General features: G+C 46.5%; 1 protein-coding gene across 5 annotated transcripts in view; it reads right to left on the bottom strand.

The window, feature by feature from the left end:
* Positions 1-25439, bottom strand: part of SMAD4 (SMAD family member 4) — a 135346-nt gene that overhangs the window by 41002 nt on the left and 68905 nt on the right. The window contains exon 1 of one of the 5 annotated variants that reach the window (XM_068155391.1): positions 17238-17486. The exons of the other annotated variants lie outside the window; for them this stretch is intronic. The gene's annotated coding sequence lies outside the window, so the exon portion shown is untranslated. Of the gene's footprint in view, positions 1-17237; positions 17487-25439 lie in introns of those variants that run through there. 5 annotated transcript variants of the gene reach the window in all.

Raw genomic sequence — 25439 nt, 5'->3', positions numbered from 1 at the left:
CCAGTACACTTTCAACAGACTGCCAATGGGCTGGATCCACAGCTCAAGCATCTGTCATGCAGTGATCCACGATGCTCTGGAGAAAGGCGGTGCTCCAGAACACATCCAGTTCATCGATGATATCATCGTCTGGGGTAAAACTGCTGAGGAAGTCTTCGAGAAAGGTAACAAAATCATTGACATTCTTCTGAATGCAGGTTTTGCCATCAAACGAGACAAGGTGAAAGGACCTACCACAGAAATTCAGTTTCTGGGAGTGCGGTGGCAAGATGGACGCCAACACATTCCAGTGGATGTGGTAAATAGAGTCTCTACCATGGCAAATCCCACCAACAAGCAAGAGACCTTACATTTCTTGGGGACAGTGGGATTTTGGAGACTGCACATGTGGCAATGCCAGCGACGAGCAGTGTGAGCAGTCTGGCAGTGCAGGCCTAGAGCCTGACATGATGGTAGGCCATGCTCAGCATAAATGCAGAGCCAGCTAGCAGTGGAGCAAAACAGTGCTGTGCCTGCAGCATGTAACTAAAACAAGACACTGGTAGCTATAAATATGGACAGTTATCTTGGGACAACAGGACATGCACCTGCATCAACAACCTCGTTGTGTCATTAGTAGTTGGACCAATAATCTGTAATAGTGCAATGTGTGGTCACTCAGAGGGAACCAATGGAGCTATGCCAACAGGGCACTCTGAGTTTATATAAGTTGTAGCAGTTGCCTTGCTACGCACTTCTGCCTTTCCTGTCTCCTGTTTCTTCTACTCTTTACTGTGCTATACTTGCACTACAGGCCTGCTCCATAGGCCTGCACCTCAGGCCTGCACCATCGGCCTGCAACACTGGAACAATAAAGGAACAATACTCGATCATATTGGTCAGCCGTATTGATTCCCATCTCCGTCGCCCCGATATCTGGCGCCCAAATACACCTGAACTCGTGGACAAGGGATCCTCAGACTACAATACTGATCAACTCAGCACAAAGAGGTACGTCCGAACGATACAGAAAGCCGGTCGAACAGCACTGCCCCGGTGCTCAGCGTGTGCTCAAAAAGGAAGTGAATCTCACCCTGGCCCGGTGAGCGACCGGAGGAGGGGCAAGGGGAAGCACGCCACAACACAGAAGAGGCTGTGCTAAACGTCCTCCACCTCTCCTCTTCATGAGAGGTATTACTGGCAATTCTGGGATCGTAAAATGGCTATTAGCATGTGCCTGGAGTCATCCCCATGGCAATTAAGCTTTTACTTCTGAAGCACGGGATGAAATTGCAGCCCAGCTGTGGGATGAGGTGCTACATACCTGAAAAAGCAGCTTTTTGCTATAGCACCATGTGACGGATCGTTACGGACATCGCAATCGAAAAAAGCAGAGCAGTCTACTCCCAGTTCAGCTGCTGCGGCGTTTGGTTCTAACCGAGACGAGAAAGGGAGACTCGGAAGGCACACCCTGCCCTCCGCCCCCCTCCTCTCTCCCTGCACATCGTCTGCCGCTCCGTCAGCATCCTCCTCAATTTCAATTGCCTGCTACTCCGTCTCCATGAATCGTGGCTCTTTATTACCGTCCTTTTGCGTGGAAAAATCTGCTCCTGCCACGTCAATAGCGGCAGAAGCGAATCCTGATTGAACTGATAAGGCACGCGAAATCAAAATTGAGGTCGCTACGCATTAAGAATTAGACAAAGAAGACGCCACCTCCGCCATCTTGGCCAGCACACCGTGTTTATTAACACACCACAACAGCCGCCCGCGTCCAGCGGAGAAACCCATTTAAAAAAAAAAAAAAAGAAAAAGCAGCGAAACCTGTGGCTCGGCGTTTTCGATCCCCTTCATCAACATCTTCCTCTGATACCGCCAGCGATGGCTCGGACTTGAAGACGAGAGGTCCGACGCTGGGAGCCCAGACAGCGGCAACTCTGCCCTGCAACTCGTCTTGGAAAAGATGGAGTGCTTGCAGGCTCGCGATCATGGCATTTTTGCACCCCCACCCCACCGCGATCCCCAGCCGCCCCAACAGTGGCCCCCACCACCCCGGCAGCGCTCAGCCCGGTGGCGCCTACCCCAACGGCGCCCCACACTCCGGCAGCTCTCCTGGCGACGTCTCCCGCGACCCCCCATGGCCCCCGCGAGTACCGGCGGCTCCGATCAAGCGGAATCAACCGATGCACCACCGATACCAGCACTGACACCGGCAGCGGCCCCAGCAGCAGCCACCCCCACGGCAGCGGCAGGAACGGCCCTAGCGGCCCCTTCCCCCCGGCAGTTTCAGCTGCGCTACACCCCCTCCCCCCGCCTCCTATATTCCAGACATTATCAGCAGAGTATAGCCTCGGACGGAGATTCCAATTTAGTCCCGATGGGGCGATCGGGAGGTGGGAGGGACAGGGAACTGTCCCGCTGCGCTGGTGGAAAGGTATTGTGGGAAATGGAGTCACAGATGAGGAAGGTTAACAATGACTAATCTCTGAACTGACTAATGTTCTTTAACAGAAGCTAGACAAGCCATAGCTACCTATGAGCTACAGTCAGGATACACAACTGCTGTAATCAATCAGTTGTTTCCAACACATTTGTTAATCCCTTCTGACACACTTATGTCACCAAATGGTGTTTATTACGAGGTCTGACAGTGATCATGGAGGAGATGGGTGCCTTACAATCTGGCCTCCCAACTCCCAGTCCCCACAAATTGGGACCTGATTATTATTCATTTGAAGGATCGTTTTCTTTACAATTTGCTCACACCCAGAGGATTCAACAAAGTCTGCATCTACTGAGTGAGTCATCGATTAAGGCAGACTCCACCCACCGATATCAATGGGTAGCCTGAAGGCATGCTTGAATTCTCTGGCACTCTCTTCCCACTTAGATAGACTCATTGTGACATAGACTTGTGACATCTATAAGTCTATGGATGATATTCTGATTGCAACAAAAAAGTTACACCCTAAGACAGTGCTGTCTCAGTTTCAGGCCCTGTCAGCAAGCAGACTTTGAAAGTCACACCGCCTTAGACCTTGCAACTTCTCAATTAAGTGACAATTCACTTGCAAATGCCTGGGAAGCCACGCCTCGGCAGCCAGCAGACTCTACGAGGTGTCACCATTAACCAGATCTTATCAGCAATTGCAGCTTCCTGATAAGGCTTTGCAATTAAGTCAGGATTTAGTGATCAGAGTGGTCCAAAATCCAGGACAATAACTCTGATACTGCTTTTCATTACTCAGCAGGGTCTAACAGGGACACTTGGTTCCTTTGTCAATACCATCCCTTACATACGGCATTCAATACTAATTCAGACCTGACTCACGATATGAAGGTAGAAATGCTGGATATTTTGGCATTTGACAATGCTAATGAAGAAACTAAACAGGTTCTCAGCATTTTATCAACAGGTGCCACTGCCTCATGACTGCAGGGCCACAACGAATGAAGGCATCGACAAGCAGCAATGTATCTAGCCACGGCCATAGAAGCAGTCTTGAAATCATCGTGCCTCCTCCGGGGGGAGGAGAAAACACGGCCTTTCCCTTCCAACCCTACAACACCATAGTAGCACAGTGTGTGGTCACTCGTGAGGGGCGAATGAAGCCACGCCAGCAATGCCCCCCGAGCTTATATAAGTTGTAAAGTTTTTCTTCATACGCACTTCTTCTGCACACTTCTTACTAGCCTGTCAGCTCTACTGTCTGCTCTGTACTATGCTTGCTTTATAAGGGAACAACGCTGAAGCAATAAAGGAACAATACTAGATCATATTGATCAGCCGTATTGATTCCCGTCTCCATCGTCCACATTTCTCTTCCTTCTCAGCAGGCTCTTTTTTAGCAGAAGTTCCCTCAGCAGCAGCAGTATCTTGCTGTTCTCCCCCATCAGCTCCTGGATCAGCTTTGCGCTTTCCCCTTCTCATATCTAAAACTACTACTTGCTTAATTGGAGCTGTGTTTGAATTTACAGGTCCAAACCACCACAATACTCCAGATGGAGCTTCACTAGGGCAGAGTAGAGAGGAAAGAAATATAATGGAAACAGAAACAAGCTTTGAGGGGAAAGGAGGAGAGAGAAGAGACAGGGAAGAAAAGCAGTAGCAGGAGACAGCTCTTCCAGTGAAGCACTCAGCTTCAACTACCAAAGCTATTTATCTTCTTTCTGCTATAGTGTGATGCAAGCAAAACAAGCTAAGATGCTAAGAAGTTACAAAGTTAGAGATACCTCATCATGCCACAGAAAGCAATTTATTTCAATAGCTATGCATTAACAGGTAGGTTACAAACCAAGTGAACAACAACTAGCATTCTGTGTTAGTCTAAGTATTGGAACAAGATGGCATCTTGCCCTGTATCAGGAGTAGTGTGACCAGCGAGGACCAGGGAAGTGATTGTCCCCCTGTACTCAGCACTGGTGAGGCCACATCTTGAATACTGGGTTCAGTTTTGGGGCCCTCACTACAAGAAGGACATTGAGATGCTGAAGCATGTCCAGACAAGGACATCAAAGCTGGTGAAGGGTCTGGAGAATAGGTGTCTTATGAGTAGCAGCTGAGGGAACTGAAGTTGTTTAGTCTGGAGAAAAGGAGGCTGAGAGAAGACCTTATTGCTCTATACAACTCCCTGAAAGGAGGTTGCAGTGAGGTGGGGGTCAGTCTCTTCTCCCTAGTAACAAGTACTAGGACAACAGGAAATGGCCTCAAGTTGTACCAGGGAAGGCTTACATTGGACATTGAGAAAATTTTCTTCCCTGAAAGGGTTGTCAAGGCCTGAAACAGGCTGCCCAGGGATGTAGCGTAGTTTCCATTCCTGGAAGGATATAAAAGAAGTATAGATGTGGTGCTGAGGGACATGGCTTAGCAACAGACTTGGTAGAGTTAGATAATGATTGGATGGGATGATCTTAAAGGTCTTTTCCAACTATAATAATTCCATGATCCTCTGAATAGGAGATAAATCTGAAAGGCAAACAAAGATAAAACTGCCAGATAATTAAGACTAACTCTGACAACGTAGCAAACGCGACTATCTCACAGAACTGAGAAGAAACCACAACTCTTCCATACATCCTACTTCCCCATAGCTGCCTTGCTGCAGGGTGAGGGATTTTTTTCAGTCTGTGCAATGAAATTCAAAATATGAAACAGCTGTCTAAGATTTAAAGTGCAGTGCTAGTGCCTCATGCCTCATTTCCATGTCTGTGGATAATTCAGCCAGAAAGGGTTATCTGAACAATATAAATAGACTCTAAAAGACACAGACATCTATAATAGCTGTTCATGTCATGAACAACAACTAGTGATTTATCTAGGTAGAAGTAACATTATTGAGCTCTCACACTAGTGCTCTCACTGCTCTTACATTTATCTTATGATCAGGAAAGCAAAATAAGCACCACAGTCTCTAACTATTCCACTCTTCTCAGATCATCTGCTCCATTCTCTGTCTCAAAACAGTGATCATTTTAGTCACCTGACTAGAAAAGTGGTTTAATGTTCAGCATCTTCTGCAAAAGCCAGCTCAGAGCTGCAGGAGAGCTCTGTGGAAGCAAGGTGCTACTGATAAACTAGAAAAATCTAAGCAGAGTAGAAAAAGAGATCAAAGGGATGATTGATGCATTTATGACACAGAAAATTAATGTTCTACCGTATTTGCCAGGATCTCTTCAGCTGCACCAGCAAGAGAATATTGTAAGCTACAATACAGCTTAAGAACAAGTGCTTTTACATGTCAAAACCCAAGGATAACAAAACCAGTGTGAGTCATTACTTCCAAATATTTGTAGCAACTCTTCAGGCAGCATAGCACGTATTTAAGAGATAAAAATCACTTGGAAGGCCCCAGAGTTCCTGAGGTATACTGCAGATTTAAATCCTTCATCCAAAAAGCATGCAGACGTAGGCAGATGCGCTCTGAAGATGGCAGAAGTGGTTTAGAAAGAGAAGTTTTTCTGCTTTTCACGATTACAGAAAACACACAGATTTGATTTATTTGCCCAACTGAAACCTAAGAGCAAAGGCTGCTAAAAAATACAAAGATTTCACCTAAACCCCTATCAACATGCTGTAGCCATTCAACCAAGCGAATTCTGGATCTTTCATAGTATCAGTCAGTGTGTCTAACAGTAGGTACAATTCAGCATTTCATTGTAACATACTGTAGAAAGGTCTAACCAAATCAGCAAATTTACATGCATTGTGAGGATCTATGACTTAAGTGAGTGTTACTACTACGCTCAAGGAAATAAAACCCTGTATATTGTGTTGACGATGGAGCTCGGAATACTGGATGACCAATATGACCTAGGTATTGTTCAGTTTAATTAAGGAACCTCTACAGCTTACACACAGACTCACAGAGCATAGTTGGCATAAGTTCATTGGTTCCCCACAATTGTCCACATGCCCTACCGTTATACATTATTGGTTAAACTACTAATATCACGCAAAATTGTTGCTGGACGTATGCATCCTGTTATTCCAAGATAATTCTTTGTGTTTACAGCTAGCAGTACTTTTAGTTACACACTGCTAGCACAGCACTATTTTGCTAAATTGCTAGTTACTTCTACGCTTGTGTTAAGCATGGCCTACCACTATATCAAACTCTAAGCTTATATTGTCAGATTGCTCACAGTACTTATTGCTGTGATTGCCACAAATCCCCCTTTTTGTTTTTGTGAGCAATCTGGTCATGGGAGTTGTTCCTGTCCCATATAAAATACATCCTTATATTGTCAAATTCTTTGCATACACAGAAGCAAGCAAGTTAGAACTAACTATATAGCAAAAGTTCTGTAGCACAGTGTGTCTAACAGACTGATGTAACCCATACAAGACAACAATGCTCAAGTTGAGCTAATTAGGACATTCTAACAGAACTGGCATAATTCATGGTCAATGATAGCAAACCCTCTAGTAACAAGCACACACATTCCTTTCCACTTATCTTACAAGGTCAGAACACAACAGAACAGTTGTTTTCTTCAGACAGAAAGTCTCATCTTACAGCCCTGAACTCACTCCTTTGCCACATGCATGATCTCTTAAAGAAGAACTTAGATCGTACCAGTTCTAATTTTTACATTTCACTCCTCTTACCAACAAAGACGACTTGATTAGGCCTGAACACATTGCACACAAGAATTAAGACACAAACACAGCAAACCCAATCCTCAGCACTGTCTTTTACAATCTGCTCTAACGGTATGTTACATCCTTATTTTTCTAAGATGGTCAAAAATCATAATTGTTTAATGTTAGCAAGATTTTCCTTGACCTGTAAAGGTAGATCTGGCCAGGCTCTAACTCCACAGATAAAGAAAATACTTGCAGGCAAACAGCAAGAGTGAAAAGGCACCATTGCTGGGTTAACAATGACATCCTGAATATTCATTGCTTGAACATAACATAATTATGCATTTTTACTCATCCTAATAATATTGATCTTTTGATGCTTTGTTTTTGATAAGGAAAAGTACTGAGTCCTACTGATACTAACTTTGGCCTAATGTTGTTTGTTCTTCTTTCAAGTTTCTCCTAGCTAAAATTTCCAGAATTCTTATATCTTCTATAAATTTTGTGAGATCACATCTGAAACAACATATAAAATGACAATTTGAGGACATAATATGCTTTAACCATTCTTTTTTGTGTGACATACCTAAATTCCCCCTTATTTTTTTTATAACCTAAAATGAAAATGTATGTTCTATTATAATTAATTTTGACTTTTCCTTTAACTATTTAAAATTATGACAAACTGGTGAGTTAACATATAAATCCATATGAACATTTTCTCTAATCACACAATAATTAAACAATAGAATAGAACAGAATAGAATAAACCGGGCAGGAAGCGACCTTCAAGATCATCGTGTCCAACCTATCATCCAACACCACCCAACCAACTAAACCATGGCAACCAAGCACCCTGTCAAGTCTCTTCCTGAACACCTCCAGCGATGGCGACTCCACCACCTCCCCGGGCATCCCATTCCAATGGGCAATCACCCTCTCTGTGTAGAACTTCTTCCTAACATCCAACCTAAACCTCCCCTGGCACAGCTTGAGACTGTGTCCTCTTGTTCTGGTGCTGGTTGCCTGGGAGAAGAGACCAACATCCACCTGTCTACAACCTCCCTTCAGGTAGTTGTAGAGAGCAATAAGGTCACCCCTGAATCTCCTCCTCTCCAGGCTAAGCAACCCCAGCTCCCTCAGTCTCTCCTCATAGGGCTTGTGTTCCAAACCCCTCACCAACTTTGTTGCCCTTCTCTGGACACATTCCAGCAACTCAACATCCTTCCTAAACTGAGGGGCCCAGAACTGGACACAGTACTCGAGACGTGGCCTAACCAGTGCAGTGTACAGGGGCAGAATGACCTCCCTGCTCCTGCTGGCCACACTATTCCTGATGCAGGCCAGGATGCCATTGGCCTTCTTGGCCACCTGGGCACACTGAAGGCTCATGTTCAGCCTACCATTGACCAGTACCCCCAGGTCCCTCTCTGTCCTAGTTCAGATGTTTTTTGGTACATTCTTCTGATTGATGCTTTTGAAATCAGATTATCATAACAGTTATTGTGATCAATTCTAGGTAGGTCTGATGAGTTTCAACTTCATGGGAAAAGCTGTTTTTTCATCTTGTTGATTCTTGTGCTGTTGTTTGTTGAGATGATTGCAGTACTGTGTTGCAAAACTGGTGTTTCCAGGTGTTAACATGGGTTAGCTATTTCTTGCTGGTATCACTAAAACCTTAGTTATAAAATATACATCCTCCTTTTTTTTCCTCTCTCTCTATATAATCCTTATCTTAAAGATATTATGAATACAAAAATAGATCAAAAACCCATTCTATAATATACCTATACCAAACTCTTAACTTATGCTAATACCAAAAATGCTTAAAAACTTAAAGAACTATATTAAAATTAAATTATCAAATAAATGCCTAAAAAGGAAATAAAAAAGATGTTACATTAACTAAAGAATATTTTTAAAAATGAAAACCTATTTACTACAGTCCTTAAATATATTACATGGAGCTCCTTTGAAATGCCTAGGCATTTCCCTGGGGGGGGGGGGGGGGAAGGCGGGGGGGCAGTTGGACGGCTCAAGAAAGCCATTGCAGCCACAGAACGGGGGAGGAAAGGCAGGCTTAGCAAAGTGCTGTTAATTACTGCTGAAGCTGCCTTGCAATCTTTTTCTAGTTGCTTTAAAGAATTTTTAACTAATCTCCACGTTGTAAAGGAAGATGTAGCAATTTTGCTTACTTTTATTGCCTCCCAAACTTTGTACTGACTCCCAGTATTGATTTATCTTATTCTGTTTGTAGTATTAGTGGTTTCACAGCTGCTTCTACAGCAGTGGCTACATAAGCTGCCTTTTGTTTTTGGATCATTCTTTCTGTTGCTTCTGAGATTTGTGCAGTACATACCTCTCTCAGTAAAATACTCAGAACCTGTTTAGTTTTTTTGTTAGCACTGTCAAATTCCAGAATATCCAGTATTTTTACCTTCATATTGTGATTCAAATCTGGATTAGTATTTAACACCATGTGCAGCCTATCCACAAAGGAACGAAATGGCTCTGTGGGGCCTTGCCAAGTAGTAACAAATGCAGGACCAGATTTATTGCCCTGAATTCCCAACCCTGCTTTGATCACTAAAGTCTGACTCAATTGTAAAACCTCATCAGGAAATTGTGTTTGCTGATCTGAGCTAGCAAAAGGTCCAGACCCAATGAGTTGGTCTATCGAAAACTTGCAGTTGCTGGTGTGGTGTTAACAGAGTATTTACCATCATACGTATGTCATATGGGGTTAACAGTTGCACTGAAAACAAATGATCAATTACAGCAGTTGTGTATCCTGACTTTAACCCATAGGTAATTATTGCTTGTTTAGCTTCTTTTAACATTTTCCAATCCAGAGATTGTCACATTCTTTGTCAACCTTGTAATACCACAGGAAATTCATGCACAGGAAAATTTACAAATTCCCCATCTATTACTGCCTCTCTCACAAAACCTCTCCACTGGCACACCGGATCACTTCCCCCTCCTTCCCCCTCCCGATCCCTTACACTATCGTCCCCTCTTAATTCGATTTTATTCTCCGTTGCAATGGTATTGTCTGCTGATAATGTCTGGGATCTAAAGGGCAAAGAGGGTGGTGTAGCCAGAGCCGCTGTTGGGACTGCCGTTGTTGGGGTTACCAGTGTTGGGGCTGCCGGGGCTCACGGGAGGGGTCTGGTCGTAAAAGTGCTGTAATCGCAAGCCTCCAAGCGCTCCATTTTTTCTAAGATGAGCTTCAAAACAGAGTTGTTGCTGCTCTATTTCTTAACGTTGATCTTCTCGTCTTCCAAATCCAAGCCGTCACTGTTGTTATCAGAGGAAGATGTCGATGAGATGGCTCGAATACACTGAACTGCAGGTTTTGCTGCCTTTTTATCGCTTTTTCTCTGCTTAGGACGAATGGCAGCAGTGGTGTCTGGTGAACGTGGTGTGTTCACCAAAATGGCAGGTGTCACTTCTTTGTGCGGTGAATGTTTATCTGTTTCGTCCTCCATCTGCTGATGTAGCAGCAGATTTTTTCTTGGAAAAGGACAGTAATAACAGAGATGCAATTTGTGTAGGAAGGGGGATGGTGGGTAACTGAAATAGGAATTGTGACGAGGATGCTGACGAAGCGGCGGATGATGCGGGGGGGGCGCGGAGCCTTCCAAATCTCCCTTTTTCATCTTGGTTACAACAAATGCTGCAGCAGCTGAATCAAGAGCAGACTTTTCTGCTTTCATAGATTTCAGTGTATCTGTGATAAGTTGCTACAAGCTGCTATAGCAAAAAGCTCCTTTTGAGCCTTTAGACATCTCATCCCACAGCCAGACACCAATATTGTCCCAAGTTTCACAAGTAAAAGCTTTGTTTACTGTGGGGCCAGTTCACTTTAACATCTTTATCAGTGATCTGAACCAGGGAATTGAGGGCACCCTCAGTAAGTTTACAGATGACACTAAATTGGGTGGGAGTGTTGATCTTCTTGAGAGTAGGAAGGCTCTGCAAAAAGATCTGGACAGGCTGGATCAATGGGCCAAGGTCAATTGTACAAGGTTTAATAAAGCCAAGTGCTGCACCTGGGTCACACCAACACCATAACACACTACAGGCTTGAGGCAGTGACTGGAAAGTTGCCTAGCTGAAAAGGACCTGGGGATACTGCTCAACAGCTGACTCAATATGAGCCATCAGAGTGCTCAGGTGGCCAAGAAGGCAAACAGCATCCTGGCCTGTATCAGGAATAATGTAGCCAGCAGGAGTAGGGAAGTGACCATGCCCCTGTACTCAGCACTGGTGAGACCACACCTCAAACATCATGTTCAGTTTTGGGCTCCTCACTACAAAAAAGATATTGAGTTACTGGAACGTGTCCAGAGAAGGGCAATAAAGCTGGTGAGGGATCTAGAGAACAAGTCTTATGAGGAACAGCTAAGTGAGCTGGGATTGTTTAGCTGGGAGAAGAGGAGGCTGAGGGGAGACCTCATTTCTCTCTACAACTCCCTGAAAGGAGGTTGTAATGAGGTGGGTGTTGGTCTCTTCTCTCTAGTATCAGGTGATAGGTTGAGAAGAAATGGCCTGAAATTGTGCCAGAAGTTTATGTTAGATATCAAGAAAAATTTCTTTACAAAAGAGTGATCAGGCATTGAAACAGGCTGCCCAGGGAGGTGGTGGAGTTACCATCCCTGGAGGAGTTAAAAAAATGTGTGGAGATGGCACTTTGGGATGTGGTTTAATGGCCTTGGCATTATGTTGATGGTTGGACTCAATGAACTTACAGGTCTTTTCCAACCAAAACAATCATATGATTCTATATGATGTCACAGGGAAAGATGTACAGCCTGCAGTTCTGGGGAGTGAATATAGTGGGGCAAGGAGGGAAATGAATATCCTAATGGCCAAAAACCTATTTCAAAGTTGCTAAAATAAAGGTAATTTATCTAAGAAAAATTGTTTGTTTAAAGCTGTCCCTGATGCTCTGGAAGCACAATTTACCAGTAACAACCACCTCAGTCACAGATTTTCAGCATGTTGATAGCAGGCAGTAAGGCAATACTAATGAAGTAGTCAATTAGAACAACACACAAACTGACTCCTTGCTAAAACATTTCACACCACTGAAGGACATGAAAGGCTCTTGCATAAGCTGTTGCCTCCCATATTAGGCAAACTCAGAGACAGCAGAGAAGCAGCACTTACATTTGAGAGCTTTTAACAACCAAAACCTTACCATAGAGTTCTGCTGTTTAATAATGCAGCGGCAAAATTTTTATGATAAATACTATAAAGAAAAATCCATAACCAAATAAAACAAAAGGCAGCTCATAATTTGAAGTAAAGATGGAGAAGTGATTCAACTGCAGATACTTTCTAGCATGATAGACTATTGTCTACTTGACCAAAAGTTGAAGAGGAACAAAATGCTTGTAGACAGAACAATTAGCATTAAATAGCAGGAGAAAGAGCACCAAGAAGGTACCACATACCACTGTTCTGTACAGCAATAGGTAATGTTCCCCAGAACATTATTCTTGTGTGTGGATTTGAATCATTAGTATCAATTCTGCTCATTGCTCTGTCAGTAGCTATCAAAATACAAGACACATGACAAGACACGAGAGGAACTGGAGAAGAGTTTTAAGACAATGCCAAGTGGCAACTCTTTCATCTTGACAAAAGTCCATGGTTAAAATTACAAGCAGCCAATTCTTGATGGAAGAAACTGATCTGCTGTAGATGCCTGACAGCACCTCTCAGCAACTTTGTTTCTCTAAGGTTCCACCTGTTTACTTCAACCATGTTCAAAAGTGCTTCGCAAATGATCCTGGAAATGAAAAAAAAAAAAAACACTTTCTATGACATCGCAGAATTGCCAGTTTGGAAAAGACCTCAAGATCATCAAGTCCAACCATAACTTAACATCTCCCTGTACACAACTGTTAAACCATGTCATTAAGCACCTCATCCAAACACCAGGTATGGTGACCCCCACTTCCCTGGGCAACCTATTCCAATGCCTGACCACTTTAATGAAGACATTTTTCCTAATATCCAATCTAAACCTCCCCTGGCACAATGTTGGGCCATTTCTTCTCAACCTATCACCTGATACTAGGAGAGGAGACCAACATCCACCTCACTACAACCTCCTTTCAGGGAGCTGTAGAGAGAAATGAGGTCTCCCCTCAGCCTCCTCTTCTCCCAACTAAACAATCCCAGCTCACTAAGCTGTTCCTCATAAGACTTGTTTTCTAGACCCTTCACCAGCTTTATTGCCCTTCTCTGGACATGTTCCAGAAACTCAATATTTTTTTTTAAGTGAGGGGCCCAAAACTGAACATGATGTTTGAGGTGTGGTCTCACCAGTGCTGAGTACAAGGGCATGGTCACTTCCCTACTCCTGCTGGCTACACTATTCCTGATACAGGCCAGGATGCTGTTTGCCTTCTGTCGTAGTTTGGGCTGGGTGTCCTCTGCTACAGGGGTGTTTCCTGTGTCCAGAAGTCCAGCCCAGTGGGTGGACACAGGAAATTAGGTTATTTCCTACCATGATCCCTTGCACCACTATAAGTCTCACGGCGGGGTCTGGCACTTCCTCTTTCCTTCCTCTCCACCACCTGGTAACTGGGGGAGAGATCTCCCGGCCATGGGCCTGGCTAGGCCCAAGGCCACGGGGGGATGGGCAGTCTCAGATCTGGCCAGCTGAGACTAGCCTAGCAGTGGGGGGGGGGGGGGGAAGGAGGAGCCCTGGGGGTTTTGGGTGCAGCCTCAGGTGGGGATGGGATCTCTCTGGGTCTGTTTTGGGGTTTCCTCTTATTACTGTGTTTCTAGCTCTCTGCACGCACTCACTGTTCTATTTAAACTTTCCTTCACTTTTGCAATCTGTTTGTCTGAGTCGTTATTTCTGCGCGTGGTGGGGAGGGGGTCTGCCCCAACCCATTACACCTTCTTGGCCACCTGAGCACACTGATGGCTCATATTCAGTCAGCATCTCCAGATCCCTCTCTGCCAAACAACTTTCAATCCACTCTTCCCCAAGGATGTAGTGTTGTGTGGTGGTTTTGCGACTGAAGTGCAGAACCCAGCACTTGGCCTTGTTGAATGTCATACACTTGGCCTGAGCCCAGTGATCTGACCTGTTCAGATCCCTCTGCAGAGCCTTCTTTGTCTCGAGCAGATGGACGCTCCTGCCCAGGTGGATGTCATCTGCAAACTTACTGTTAAATAGAACTGGCCCCAATACCAAGCCCTTTGGAATACCACTAGTGACCAGCCACTAGCTACATTTAACTTCATTCACCAACACTCTTTGGGCCTGACCATCCAGCCAGTTTTTAAGCCGGCAATGAGTGTGCCTGTCCAAACATGGGCAGCCAGTTTCTCTAAGAAGATGCTGTAGAGAAGCATGTCAAAGGCTTTACTAAAGTCCAGGTACATGACATCCACAGCCTCTCACTCATCCACTAAGTGGGTCATTTGTCATAGAAGGAGATCAGGTTCATCAAGCATAACCTGCCTTTCATAAACCCATGCTGACTGAGCCTGATCCCCTGGTTGTCCTGTGTGATGGCCCTCAAGATGGTCTGCTCCATGGCCTTCCCCAGCACAGATGTCAGACTGACAGGTCTACAGTTTCCCAGATCCTCCCTATGGCCTTTCTTGTAAATGGGCATCACATTCACCAACTTCGAGTCAAGTGGAACTTCCTCGGTCATCCAGGACTGGAGGCGTTCAAGGGGAGATTGGACGTGGCACTTGGTGCCATGGTCTAGTCATGGGGTCTGTGTTGATAGGTTGGACTCGATGATCCTCGAGGTCCTTTCCAACCTAAGTGATACTGTGATACTGTGACTGCTGACAGATGATGGAAAGGGGGCTTGGAGATCATCCTTGCCAGCTCCCTCAGCACTTCTGGGTGGATCCCAGCCAGCCCCATGAATTTATGTAAGTGGCAGAACAGGTCCCAAAACATTTCCTTTTGGCTCATGGGAGCTTCATTCTGCTCCCCATCTCCATCTTCTGACACAGAGGGCTGGGTATGCAGGGAACAGCTGATCTTACTATTAAAGACTGAGGCAAAGAAGGTGTTAAGAACCTCAGCCTTATCCTCACCCTTTGTCACTAAGGTTTCCCCTGAATTCAGTAAAGAGTAGAGGCTCTCCTTGGCCCCCCTTTTGCTGTTGATAGATAAAAAACGTTTCTATAAATATCTCACAGAATCAGCCAAATTAATTTCTAGTTGGGGTTTAGCCTAATTTTCTGCCTGCATGACCTCTCTTCTTCCTTATGGTCCTCCCAAGTTGCCTGCCCCTTCTTCCAAAGCCCATAGACTTTCCTCTTCCTCAAGATCTAACCAAAATTCTCTGTTCAGCCAGGCTGATTTTCTTCCCTGCTGGCTCATCTTCCGATACATGAGGATAGCCTGTTCTTATGTCTCCAGTATTTCTTTGCCTTTCAGGACTGCCTCCCAAGGGACTCTGTCAACCAGCCTTCTAAGCAGGCCAAACTCTGCCCTGCAGAAGTCCAGGGTGGCAATCTGCTGCAGGTTTGTTAACCTCCTTCAAGAAAGTAATACCACAGTAATAAACACATCCAAATGCTTAGCTTTGAGTGCATGGGGACTAGGAAACAGTGGAAGAGGTGGCACTACTGTGATATCACTACACAGGCACATGTTTTAAATCCTTAAAAGATGCATTATGGTTCCACTTCTCTCCACTTTTTATTTGCAAGAAAGCAGACAGTTGAAAAAACCTCCTATTTTCAGCACAGGCCTCTGTATGGCCACAAAAGGAAGATCACTGGAGGAAGGACATCACACCATGGGAGTGTGAAGGGCAATAAATTCCTCTACAACTGGACCTTGTTCCATAACACAGATCTAGCCACCTTGTGCTACCTCACTTCTGAAAAGTCACCCTTGATGTCTCTGGAAGAAGAAATCATCCCCACCTCATCCCAGCACCTGGGATGAAAAACTGGGAATAGCAGGAGAGATTTGAGTAAGAAAGCAGAAGGTGGTAGAAATCCTCACCATAGAGCACCAGAGCAAAGCTGAGCTTTTCTTCAGACCCTGCAAGACCCATCTTCTCACAGAAGGCTTCAACGAGGACAAAGAGTAATTTGTCAAAACCTCACAGAGGAAACAACTGCAGCCAGGCCAAGCAATATAAGGAAGAATCAAACCTTGCTCAGGCAGAAGTGCACATTTATGCAACAAGCAAATCAAAATACATTCATGAATGCAAAGAGAGAAGAAACTCCTCATAGCAATAAGGCCAAGGTAAGAGGAGAGCCAGAAGGACAAGTTGTCTACTTATCATGAGGCTGGAATACAAAAAGAGGTTTCGTTTTATAAGGCAGTAGAGTTATTTCAATAACCTGGTATGGAATTAATTCTATTACTGAAGGATGTAACGATACAAAAGGCTCACAGATTAAAAGAGGAGAGCTAATCACAGGGTCTGAAATTGCTCCTGCCTGTTGATAGTGGCACACTTATTCTTAAATGAACATAATTTGAGAAGTAGTAGCAGAAGACACCATGAACCTACCTCTAACCATGGGCATTTGACAATAATTGGTTTTCAGGAGCACAATTAAGGGCTCAAGGCCATAATACATCTAACCCACAGCTAGATCACCTCATAAATTAACCAGCCTTCCTTAATAAAACCTTTTAAGACTCAAAAACCCAGCAAGTCACCAACCTCCCCAAAAGCAGGGATGGGAAAGAAAAACACTATGGAAGAACTAATCTTTAATCAACACCCCTTATACTGAGCAACTCCACTGTCTGAAATAAAGCTAATAGCCCCGTTTCATGGTATTTGCAAAGATGACAGGTTTCAAAGAACTAAAGGTGAAACACCTCACACAAAACCAGCCAGGGTATTTTGCAGCACGAAGAGAACGGGCTGCCTGAATGGCAACAGAGAAAAGTTTAACTGGGGACAGGCCAACTAAAGAACCTTTAAAGAGAACACGATTTTAAAAATATACTACAAGTTTGGAGCATAGTGAGGGAAAGGATCGAATTTTTTTCTCGCTGAGGGAAAGCGAGGTAAGTGGGGAAGGAAGCGAGGAGAAGTCCCTGGGGGCGGATGGAGAGGGGCTGCTATCCTAGCTCCGCGAAGCGACAGACGGCACACCCCCGAGGAGGTAGGGGAGGAGGGCGGGAGCCGAGAGCGGATGTTACCTGGGCGGCCTGCGGCTGTGGTGAGGGGCGGCGGCAGGGGGGAACCCTTGGCTCGCCTCAGTCGGCCCCGGTGCGGCGGAGAGGGCCAGGCCTCCACCGCCCGCTTTCCCTTCCTCCTCGAGCTGTAGTTAAGCGGAGGGACTCCTACAGGCCCGCGACACGGGGAAACGAGAAATTCAGCCACCTTATGACAACCGTCACCCTTGTCAACACCTTGTTGTTGTTGCCGCCGCGGCCGCTACCGACACGTCCAACCACCACTGCACATGCGCGACATCCGGGTAACAACGCCGGCGCCGCGCTTGCGCGGCTGCTGACAGGCGGAGAACTGCGTGGACGAGTGCATTCCGCGTTTATTGTTGTGGTTGGCATCTGGCGGCGTGTGGGGAGGAGGAATGTATTGGGATTGCAAGTATGCTCCAAAAATGGAACTCAGGTGAATGCATGAAGATATCTGGAAAGGTGATGGAGCAACTAATCCTAGGTTCTGTCTCTAGGCATATCATAGTATCATAGTATCAGTCAGGGTTGGAAGGGACCACAAGGATCATCTAGTTCCAACCCCCCTGCCATGGGCAGGGACACCCCACACTAGATCAGGCTGGCCAGAGCCTCGTCCAGCCTGGTCTTAAACACCTCCAGGGACAGGGCCTCAACCACATCCCTGGACAACACATTCCAGTGCTTCACCACTCTCATGGTGAAGAACTTCCTCCTCACATCCAGCCTGAATCTCCCCACCTCCAGCTTCATTCCATTCCCCCTAGTCCTATCACTACCTGAGATCCTGAGAAGTCCTTCCCCAGCCTTCCAGCAGGCCCCCTTCAGATACTGGAAGGCCACAATTAGGTCACCTTGGAGCCTTCTCCAGGTTGAACAGCCCCAACTCTTTCAGTCTGTCCTCATAGGAGAGGTGCTCCAGCCCTCTGATCATCCTCGTGGCCCTTCTCTGGACATGTTCCAGCACGTCCACATCCCTCTTGTAATAGGGGCTCCAGAACTGGACGCAGTACTCCAGGTGGGGTCTCACCAGAACTGAGTAGAGGGGGAGAATCACCTCCCTCGACCAGCTGGCCACACTTCTCCTGATGCAGCCCAGGATCTGATTGGCTTTGCGGGCTGCAAGTGTACACTGAGAGCTCATGTTGAGCTTTTTGTCCACCAGCACCCCCAAGTCTCTCTCCTCAGGGCTACTTTCCAGCCAGTCACTGCCCAGCCTGGATTTGTGTCGTAGGGTTGGAAGGGTAAGGCCAAAAAGCCTCCTCCCTCCCCCCTGTAAAGTAAAGGGAAAGAAAATTGAAGGGAAAGAGAAAAAAAAAACTCACAGCTGAATTAGCAAAGCAGTGGAGCTGTATATTTACAAAGCAATGTAGGATATGCAGGGGAATATATACAAATTTACAATATTTACAATATATACAAAGATATACAACAGAGTAGCACAGAAATGAGAGTTCCCCCCCTTCTGCTGAGGGGGTTCCCCACCTCCGCTCTCCCCCTCTCTCCCCCTTTTCCCCAGAGCGGGTTAGAAAGAGAGAGAAAGAGAAAAAATAAATTATAAGCAGTTTTGTGTTAATTGAAAAGCAGTTAATACAGGCTTGGTAGCTTATCAGTTTTCAAGGCCAAAGCCTTGGCCGAAAGCCCAGCAGCTGCAAGCTGCTGCCCGAAGGAGAAGCGGAAGAAAGACTGAAGATAAAGTGCTGGAATGCCCAGGATACCCTCCTGCACTCCCAGTTCAGAAGGTGCTTCCTCCCACTCTACCAATGAAATTAGTTTTGATCCTTCCTTTCGTTTATCAACTTCCGTCCACCATATTCCCTTTCTTAAGGGGACAACGTCAAACGGTCACAATTTGTTTCCTGGGATTGCCTCAACCCAAATGCAGGACCCTGCACTTGCTCTTATTGAACCTCATGAGGTTGGCTTGTGCCCACCTCTCTAGCCTGTCAAGGTCCCTCTGGATGGCCTCCCTTCCCTCCAGCGTGTCTGCTGCACCACACAGCTTGGTGTCATCAGCAAACTTGCTAAGAGTGCGCTCAATGCCACTGTCCATGTCACCCACAAAGATGTTGAATAAGACAGGTCCCAGGACTGATCCCTGAGGGACTCCACTTGTTACTGGCCTCCACTGGGACATGGACCCATTGACAGTCCCTAAGAGGGTCATTTGGGGCAGTCAACATGATTTTACCAAGGGGAAGTCACATTTAACTAACCCGATAGCCTTTTATGAGGACATAACCAAGTGGATAGATGATGGTAGTGCACTTGATGTGGTTTATCTTGATTTCAGGAAAGCATTTGACACCGTCTCCACTAAACTGAGGAAGTGTGGTCTGGATGATTGGGCAGTGATGTGAATTGTGCAGTGGTTGAAAGGAAGAAGTCAGAGTTGTGGTCAGTGGCACAGAATGTAGTTGGGCGGCCTGTATCTAGTGGAGTCTCTCAGGGGTTGCTACTGCGACACCCCCTCAGGCTGTGCTGGCATTCAGTGAGACCTAGACAGGCTGGAGAGTTGGGCAGGGAGAAATTTAATTAAATACAAGGGCAAGTGTAGAGTCTTGCATCTGAGAAAGAACAACCCCATGTATCAGTATAGGTATAGGTGGCATAGGGGAAAGGGACCTGGGTGTCCTGGTGGACAGAAAGATGACCATGAGCCAGCAATGTGCTCTTGTGGCCAAGAAGGCAAATGGCATCCTGGGGTGTATTAGAAGGGGTGTGGTTAGTAGGTGGAGAGAGGTTCTTCTCCCCCTCTACTCTGCATCTGGAATATTTTGTCCAGTTCTGAGCCCCTCAGTTCAAGAAGGACAGAAAACTGCTTGAAAGAGTCCAGTGCAGAGCCACAAAGATGATTAAAGGAGTGGAACATCTCCCTTATGAGGAAAGGCTGAGGGAGCTGGGTCTCTAGCTTGGAGAAGAGGAGACTGAAGGGTGACCTCATTCATGTTTATAAATATGTGAAGGGTGAATGTCGGGATGTCACAGCCAGGCTCTCCTCTATTCTGTGATGTCCAATGATAGGACAAGGGGCAACAGGTGCAAGCTGGAGCATAGGAGGTTCCACATAAACATAAGGAAATTGTTTTTTGCTATGAGGGTGACAAAACACTGGATCAGGTTATCCAGAGAGGTTGTGGAGTCCCCTTCTCAGGAGAAATTAAAAACCTGCTTGGATGTGTTCCTTTGTGACCTACTCTAGGTGATCCTGCTCTGGCAAGGGTGTTGGACTAGATGAGCTTTCAAAGTGCCTTCCAAGCCCTAACATTCTGTGATTCCATGAAATAAAATAAATACAGAATGGTGAGGGTTGGAAAATCATTTAGTCCAACTTTCCTGCTAAATCAGGCTCACCCAGCAGAGCAGATTGCACAAGATTGCAATGTCCAGGCAGGTTTGGAATCTGTATGGAGGAGACTCCACAACCTCTCTGGGCAGCCTGGTCCAGTGCTCTGGCACCCTCATGGGAAAGATGTATTTCCTCATGTTTAAGTGAAACCTTCTATGTTCCAGTTTGTGCCTGTTTCCCCTGGTCCTATCACTGGGCACCACTGAGAAGAGCACAGCTCCATCCTCTTGTGCCCCACCCTTCAAATATTGATAAGCATTTGAGAATGGCCTATCCCTCAAAGGGAAAAAGATTCTAGGGAGGGAATTGGCACGTCTTATAGGTAGGGCTTTAAAGTAGTTTTGAAGGAGGAAGGGGCTGAAACCAGTCCTCTCAGGCTGGGGTCTGGGGGTGATAAGCCAGAGCCAGAGGTGAAACCAGCAGCCCGGATGAAGTGCATGTATACTAATGCACGAAGCGTGGGCAACAACCAAGAGGAGCTGGAAGCCTTGCTGCAGCAGGAAAGTTATGATGTAGTTGCCATCACAGAGACGTGGTGGGACGACTCACATGACTGGAGCGCTGCAATTGATGGCTACAGGCTCTTCAGGAGAGACAGGCAAGGAAGAAGGGGTGGAGGGGTGGCCCTTTACATCAGGAAGGCACTAGATGCCATTGAGCTGGAGATCAGGGACCATCAGGTTGAGTGCCTGTGGGTGAGAATTAGAGGGAAGGCCAACAGGGCAGACACCCTGGTTGGAGTCTGTTATAGACCACCCAACCAGGAGGAGGATGTTGATGAGTCATTCTATAGGCAGCTTAAGGCTGTCTCAAGATCACCTGACCTTGTTCTCATGGGTGACTTCAACTTGCCTGATATCTGCTGGGATCTTAACATAGCAGAGAAGAGGCAATCTAGGAGGTTCTTAGAATGCATGGACGACAGCTTCTTCTCCCAGGTGCTGCACGAGCCTACCAGGGGCAGGGCTATGCTTGACCTCCTCTTCACCAATAGGGAAGGGCTGGTAGGCGATGTGGTGGTCGGAGGGTGTTTAGGGGCCAGTGACCACGAGATAATTGAATTCTCATTATTTGGTCAAGCTAAGAGGGGTAGCAAGAAGACCTCCACTCTGGATTTCCAGAGGGCGGCCTTCAGGCTACTCAAGGAACTAATTCAGAGGGTTCCTTGGGATAAAGCCCTAAAAAACAAAGGGGTCCAGGAGAGCTGGTCACACTTCAAGGAAGAATTGTTGAAGGCGCAGGGACAGGCTGTGCCAATGTGCCAGAAGATGAGCCGCCGGGGCAGACGGCCAGCCTGGATGGGTGAGGAACTTTTAATAGAACTAAGGGAAAAAAAGAGGGTGTATCATCCTTGGAAGAAAGGTGAGTCAACCCATGAAAACTTTAAGGATGTTGCTAGGTCTTGTAGAAAGAAAATTAGGGAGACAAAAGCGCATTTGGAGCTTAGTCTGGCATCTGCTGTGAAGGACAACAAAAAGTCCTTCTATAAATACATTAATAGCAAGAGGAAGGGCAAGGACAACCTCCACTCCTTGGTGGACACGGAGGGGAATGTTGTGACAAGGGATGAGGAAAAGGCAGAGATACTTAACACCTTCTTTGCCTCAATTTTTACTAGCAGGACAGAAAGTCTTCCAGACAGCTAGCCTGCAGAGCTGGCAGAAGGAGCCAGGGAGCAGCATAGTTTTCCACTGTTCCAAAATGGGGTAGTTGGTGATCTGCTCAGCTGCCTGGATCCCCACAAGTCCATGGGACCGGATGGGATCTATCCTAGGGTGCTGAGAGAGATGGCAGATGAGCTGGCCAAGCCGCTCTCCATCATTTTTCAGCAGTCCTGGCTCACTGGAGAGGTCCCAGAGGACAGGAAGCAGCCCCAGCTCCCTCAGCCTCTCCTTGATGGTAGGATGATCATGAGCCTGCAGTGTGCCCAGGCGGCCAGGAGGGCCAATGGCATCCTGGCCTGCATTAAGAACAGTGTGGCCAGCAGGAGCAGGGAGGTCATTCTGCTCCTGTACACTGCACTGGTCAGGCCACACCTCGAGTACTGTGTCCAGTTCTGGGCCCCTCAGTTTAGGAAGGACGTTGACTTGCTGGAACAAGTCCAGAGAAGGGCAACAAAGTTGGTGAGGGGCTTGGAACACAAGGCCTTTGAGGAGAGGCTGAGGGAGCTGGGGCTGCTTAGCCTGGAGAGGAGGAGACTCAGGGGTGACCTTATTGCTCTCTACAACTACCTGAAGGGGGGTTGTAAACAGGCAGAGGTTGGTCTCTTCTCCCAAGCAGCCAGCACCAGAACAAGAGGACACAGTCTCAGGCTGCGCCAGGGGAAGTTCAGGCTGGAGGTCAGGAGGAGGTTTTACACAGAGAGAGTGATTGCCCATTGGAATGGACTGCCCGGGGAGGTGGTGGAATCACCATCACTGGAGGTGTTCAGGAGGAGACATGACAGGGTGCTTGGTTGCATGGGTTAGTTGATTAGGTGGTGTTGGATAATAGGTTGGACGCAATGATCTTGAAGGTCTCTTCCAACCTGGTTTATTCTATTCTATTCTAAAGCACTGAGAAGATCCCCTCTCAATGTTCTCTTCTCTGGGCTAAACGGACCCAGGTGTCTCAACCTCTCCTCATCAGAGAGATGCTACACAGTATCGCAGTATAACTAAGGTTGGAAGAGACCTTGAGGATCATCGAGTCCAACCTGTCACCACAGACCTCATGACTAGACCATGGCACCAAGTGCCACGTCCAATCTCCTCTTGAATGCCTCCAGGGACGGTGACTCCACCACCTCCCTGGGCAGCCCATTCCAATGACGAATGACTCGCTCGGTGAAGAACTTTCTCCTCACCTCGAGTCTAAACCTCCCCTGTCGCAGCTTGAGACTGTGTCCCCTTGTTCTGGTGCTGGTTGCCTGGGAGAAGAGACCAACCCCCTCCATGCTACAACCACCTTTCAGGTAGTTGTAGAGGGCAATGAGGTCACCCCTGAGCCTCCTCTTCTCCAGGCTAAGCAATCCCAGCTCCCTCAGCCTCTCCTCCTCCTTGTGTTCAAGGCCTCTCACCAGCCTTGTTGCCCTTCTCTGGACACGTTCAAGTGTTTCCATGTCCTTCTTAAACTGAGGGGCCCAGAACTGGACACAGTACTCAAGGTGCGGCCTAACCAAAGCAGAGTACAGGGGCACAATGACTTCCCTGCTCCTGCTGGCCACACTATTCCTAATGCAGGCCAGGATGCCATTGGCCCTCTTGGCCACCTGGGCACACTCCTGGCTCATGTTTCGGCGGCTGTCGATCAGTACCCCCAGGTCCCTCTCCATTTGGGAGCTCTCCAGCCACTCCGACCCCAGCCTGTAGCTCTGCATGGGGTTGCTGTGGCCAAAGTGCAGCACTCGGCACTTGGACTTGTTGAATGCCATTCCATTGGATTCTGCCCATCTGACCAGTCTGTCGAGGTCCCTCTGCAGAGCCTTTCTACCCTCTAACTGACCAACATCTGTAGTCCCCTCAGCATCTCTGTGGCTTTCCAGTGGACTCTCTCCAGTAGTTTCCTGTCTGTCCTGAACTGGGGAGCCCAGACCTGGACACAGTATTCCAGATGTGGCCTGACTAGGGCATAGTAGAGGGGGAAGAGAACCTCTGTTGACCTGCTGGCTGAAATGCAACCTTCATAAATGTATGGGGTTAGAAATACAAACCCCCAGAAGCTGAAACCCCTACACATGTAACCCAAAGAGATGCGCAATCCCAGAAGTGCAAAACTCCAAAAATAGAACCCACATAAGTACAAAGTCCTACAAATGCTATGCAGGGAGATAGTTAGAAGGGCCAAAGCCCAACTGGAGATTGATTTGGCTTCAGCTGTTACAGAGAACAGAAAATGCTTCTACAAATACATTAGCAACAAAAGGGGCCCCTGCCCTCCTGCACCTGCTTCTTGTGAACAGGGATCATGAGATGATTGAGTTCTCTATCCTTGGGGAAATAAAGAGAGGGGTTAGTAAAACTGCCACCTTGAACTTCTGGAGGGCAAACTTTGGCCTGTTCAGGAGATTGATTGACAAAGTCCCTTGGGAGGCCACCCTGAAAGATACAGGAGTTCAGGAAGTCTGGACATACTTCAAGAGGGAAGTCTTAAAGGCACAGGAGCAGGTTGTCCCTGTGTGGTAATTTTAGGCTAAAATTTACCACAGATCTTGAGCAGAAAAGTAGTAAAATGTAAATAAATCACTATTGGTTGTAAAAAGGAAAACAAAGATAATTCTAAACAATCCCATTGGAGAGATATCTACCATAAGATTGCTTGTACTAAACCAATTTTGCTTCTTCTTTTCTTGCTTCTTCGCTCTGGAGAGATACTAACTTGATTTTGCTTGACCTTGGCTGCATTGTTTTCGTATTACCATTCCTCTGCTACTTTCTCCCTTCTTTTGTACAGGGGGGTAGGGGGGGGGGCAGAGAAGGAGAAGCTAGTAGCTAGGATTCTTGTGCTGTGTGTTAATTGTAAATATCTGTAAATAATGTAAAACACTGTATATTTTGTACTTATTCATTGCATTCCATTGAAAATTGTAGTTTTCCCTGTAAATACAGCTTTCATTTGCTTCCAACTGAGCTGGTCTGACAAAGTTAATGTTGGGGGCGAAATTTCAACCCACCACACATTGTGTGCCTGTGTTGGCAGGGAAGGTGTACAGCCTGGCTGAATAGGGACCTTTGGCTGGACTTCAAGAACAAAAGGAGAGTCTATGGCCTTTGGAAGAGGGGACAGGTCTCTCATGAGGACAATAAAGATTTAGTGAAGCGATGCAGGAAGAAAATAAGGAGGGCCAAAACACAGCTAGAGCTCAACCTAGCTAC

This window comes from Melanerpes formicivorus, unplaced genomic scaffold (genome assembly GCF_026170545.1).
Source record: "Melanerpes formicivorus ecotype bairdi unplaced genomic scaffold, bMelFor1.0.p_v2 SCAF_31, whole genome shotgun sequence".
Taxonomy (NCBI): Eukaryota; Metazoa; Chordata; class Aves; order Piciformes; family Picidae; genus Melanerpes; species Melanerpes formicivorus.
This window is presented reverse-complemented; position numbering and strand designations above follow the sequence as displayed.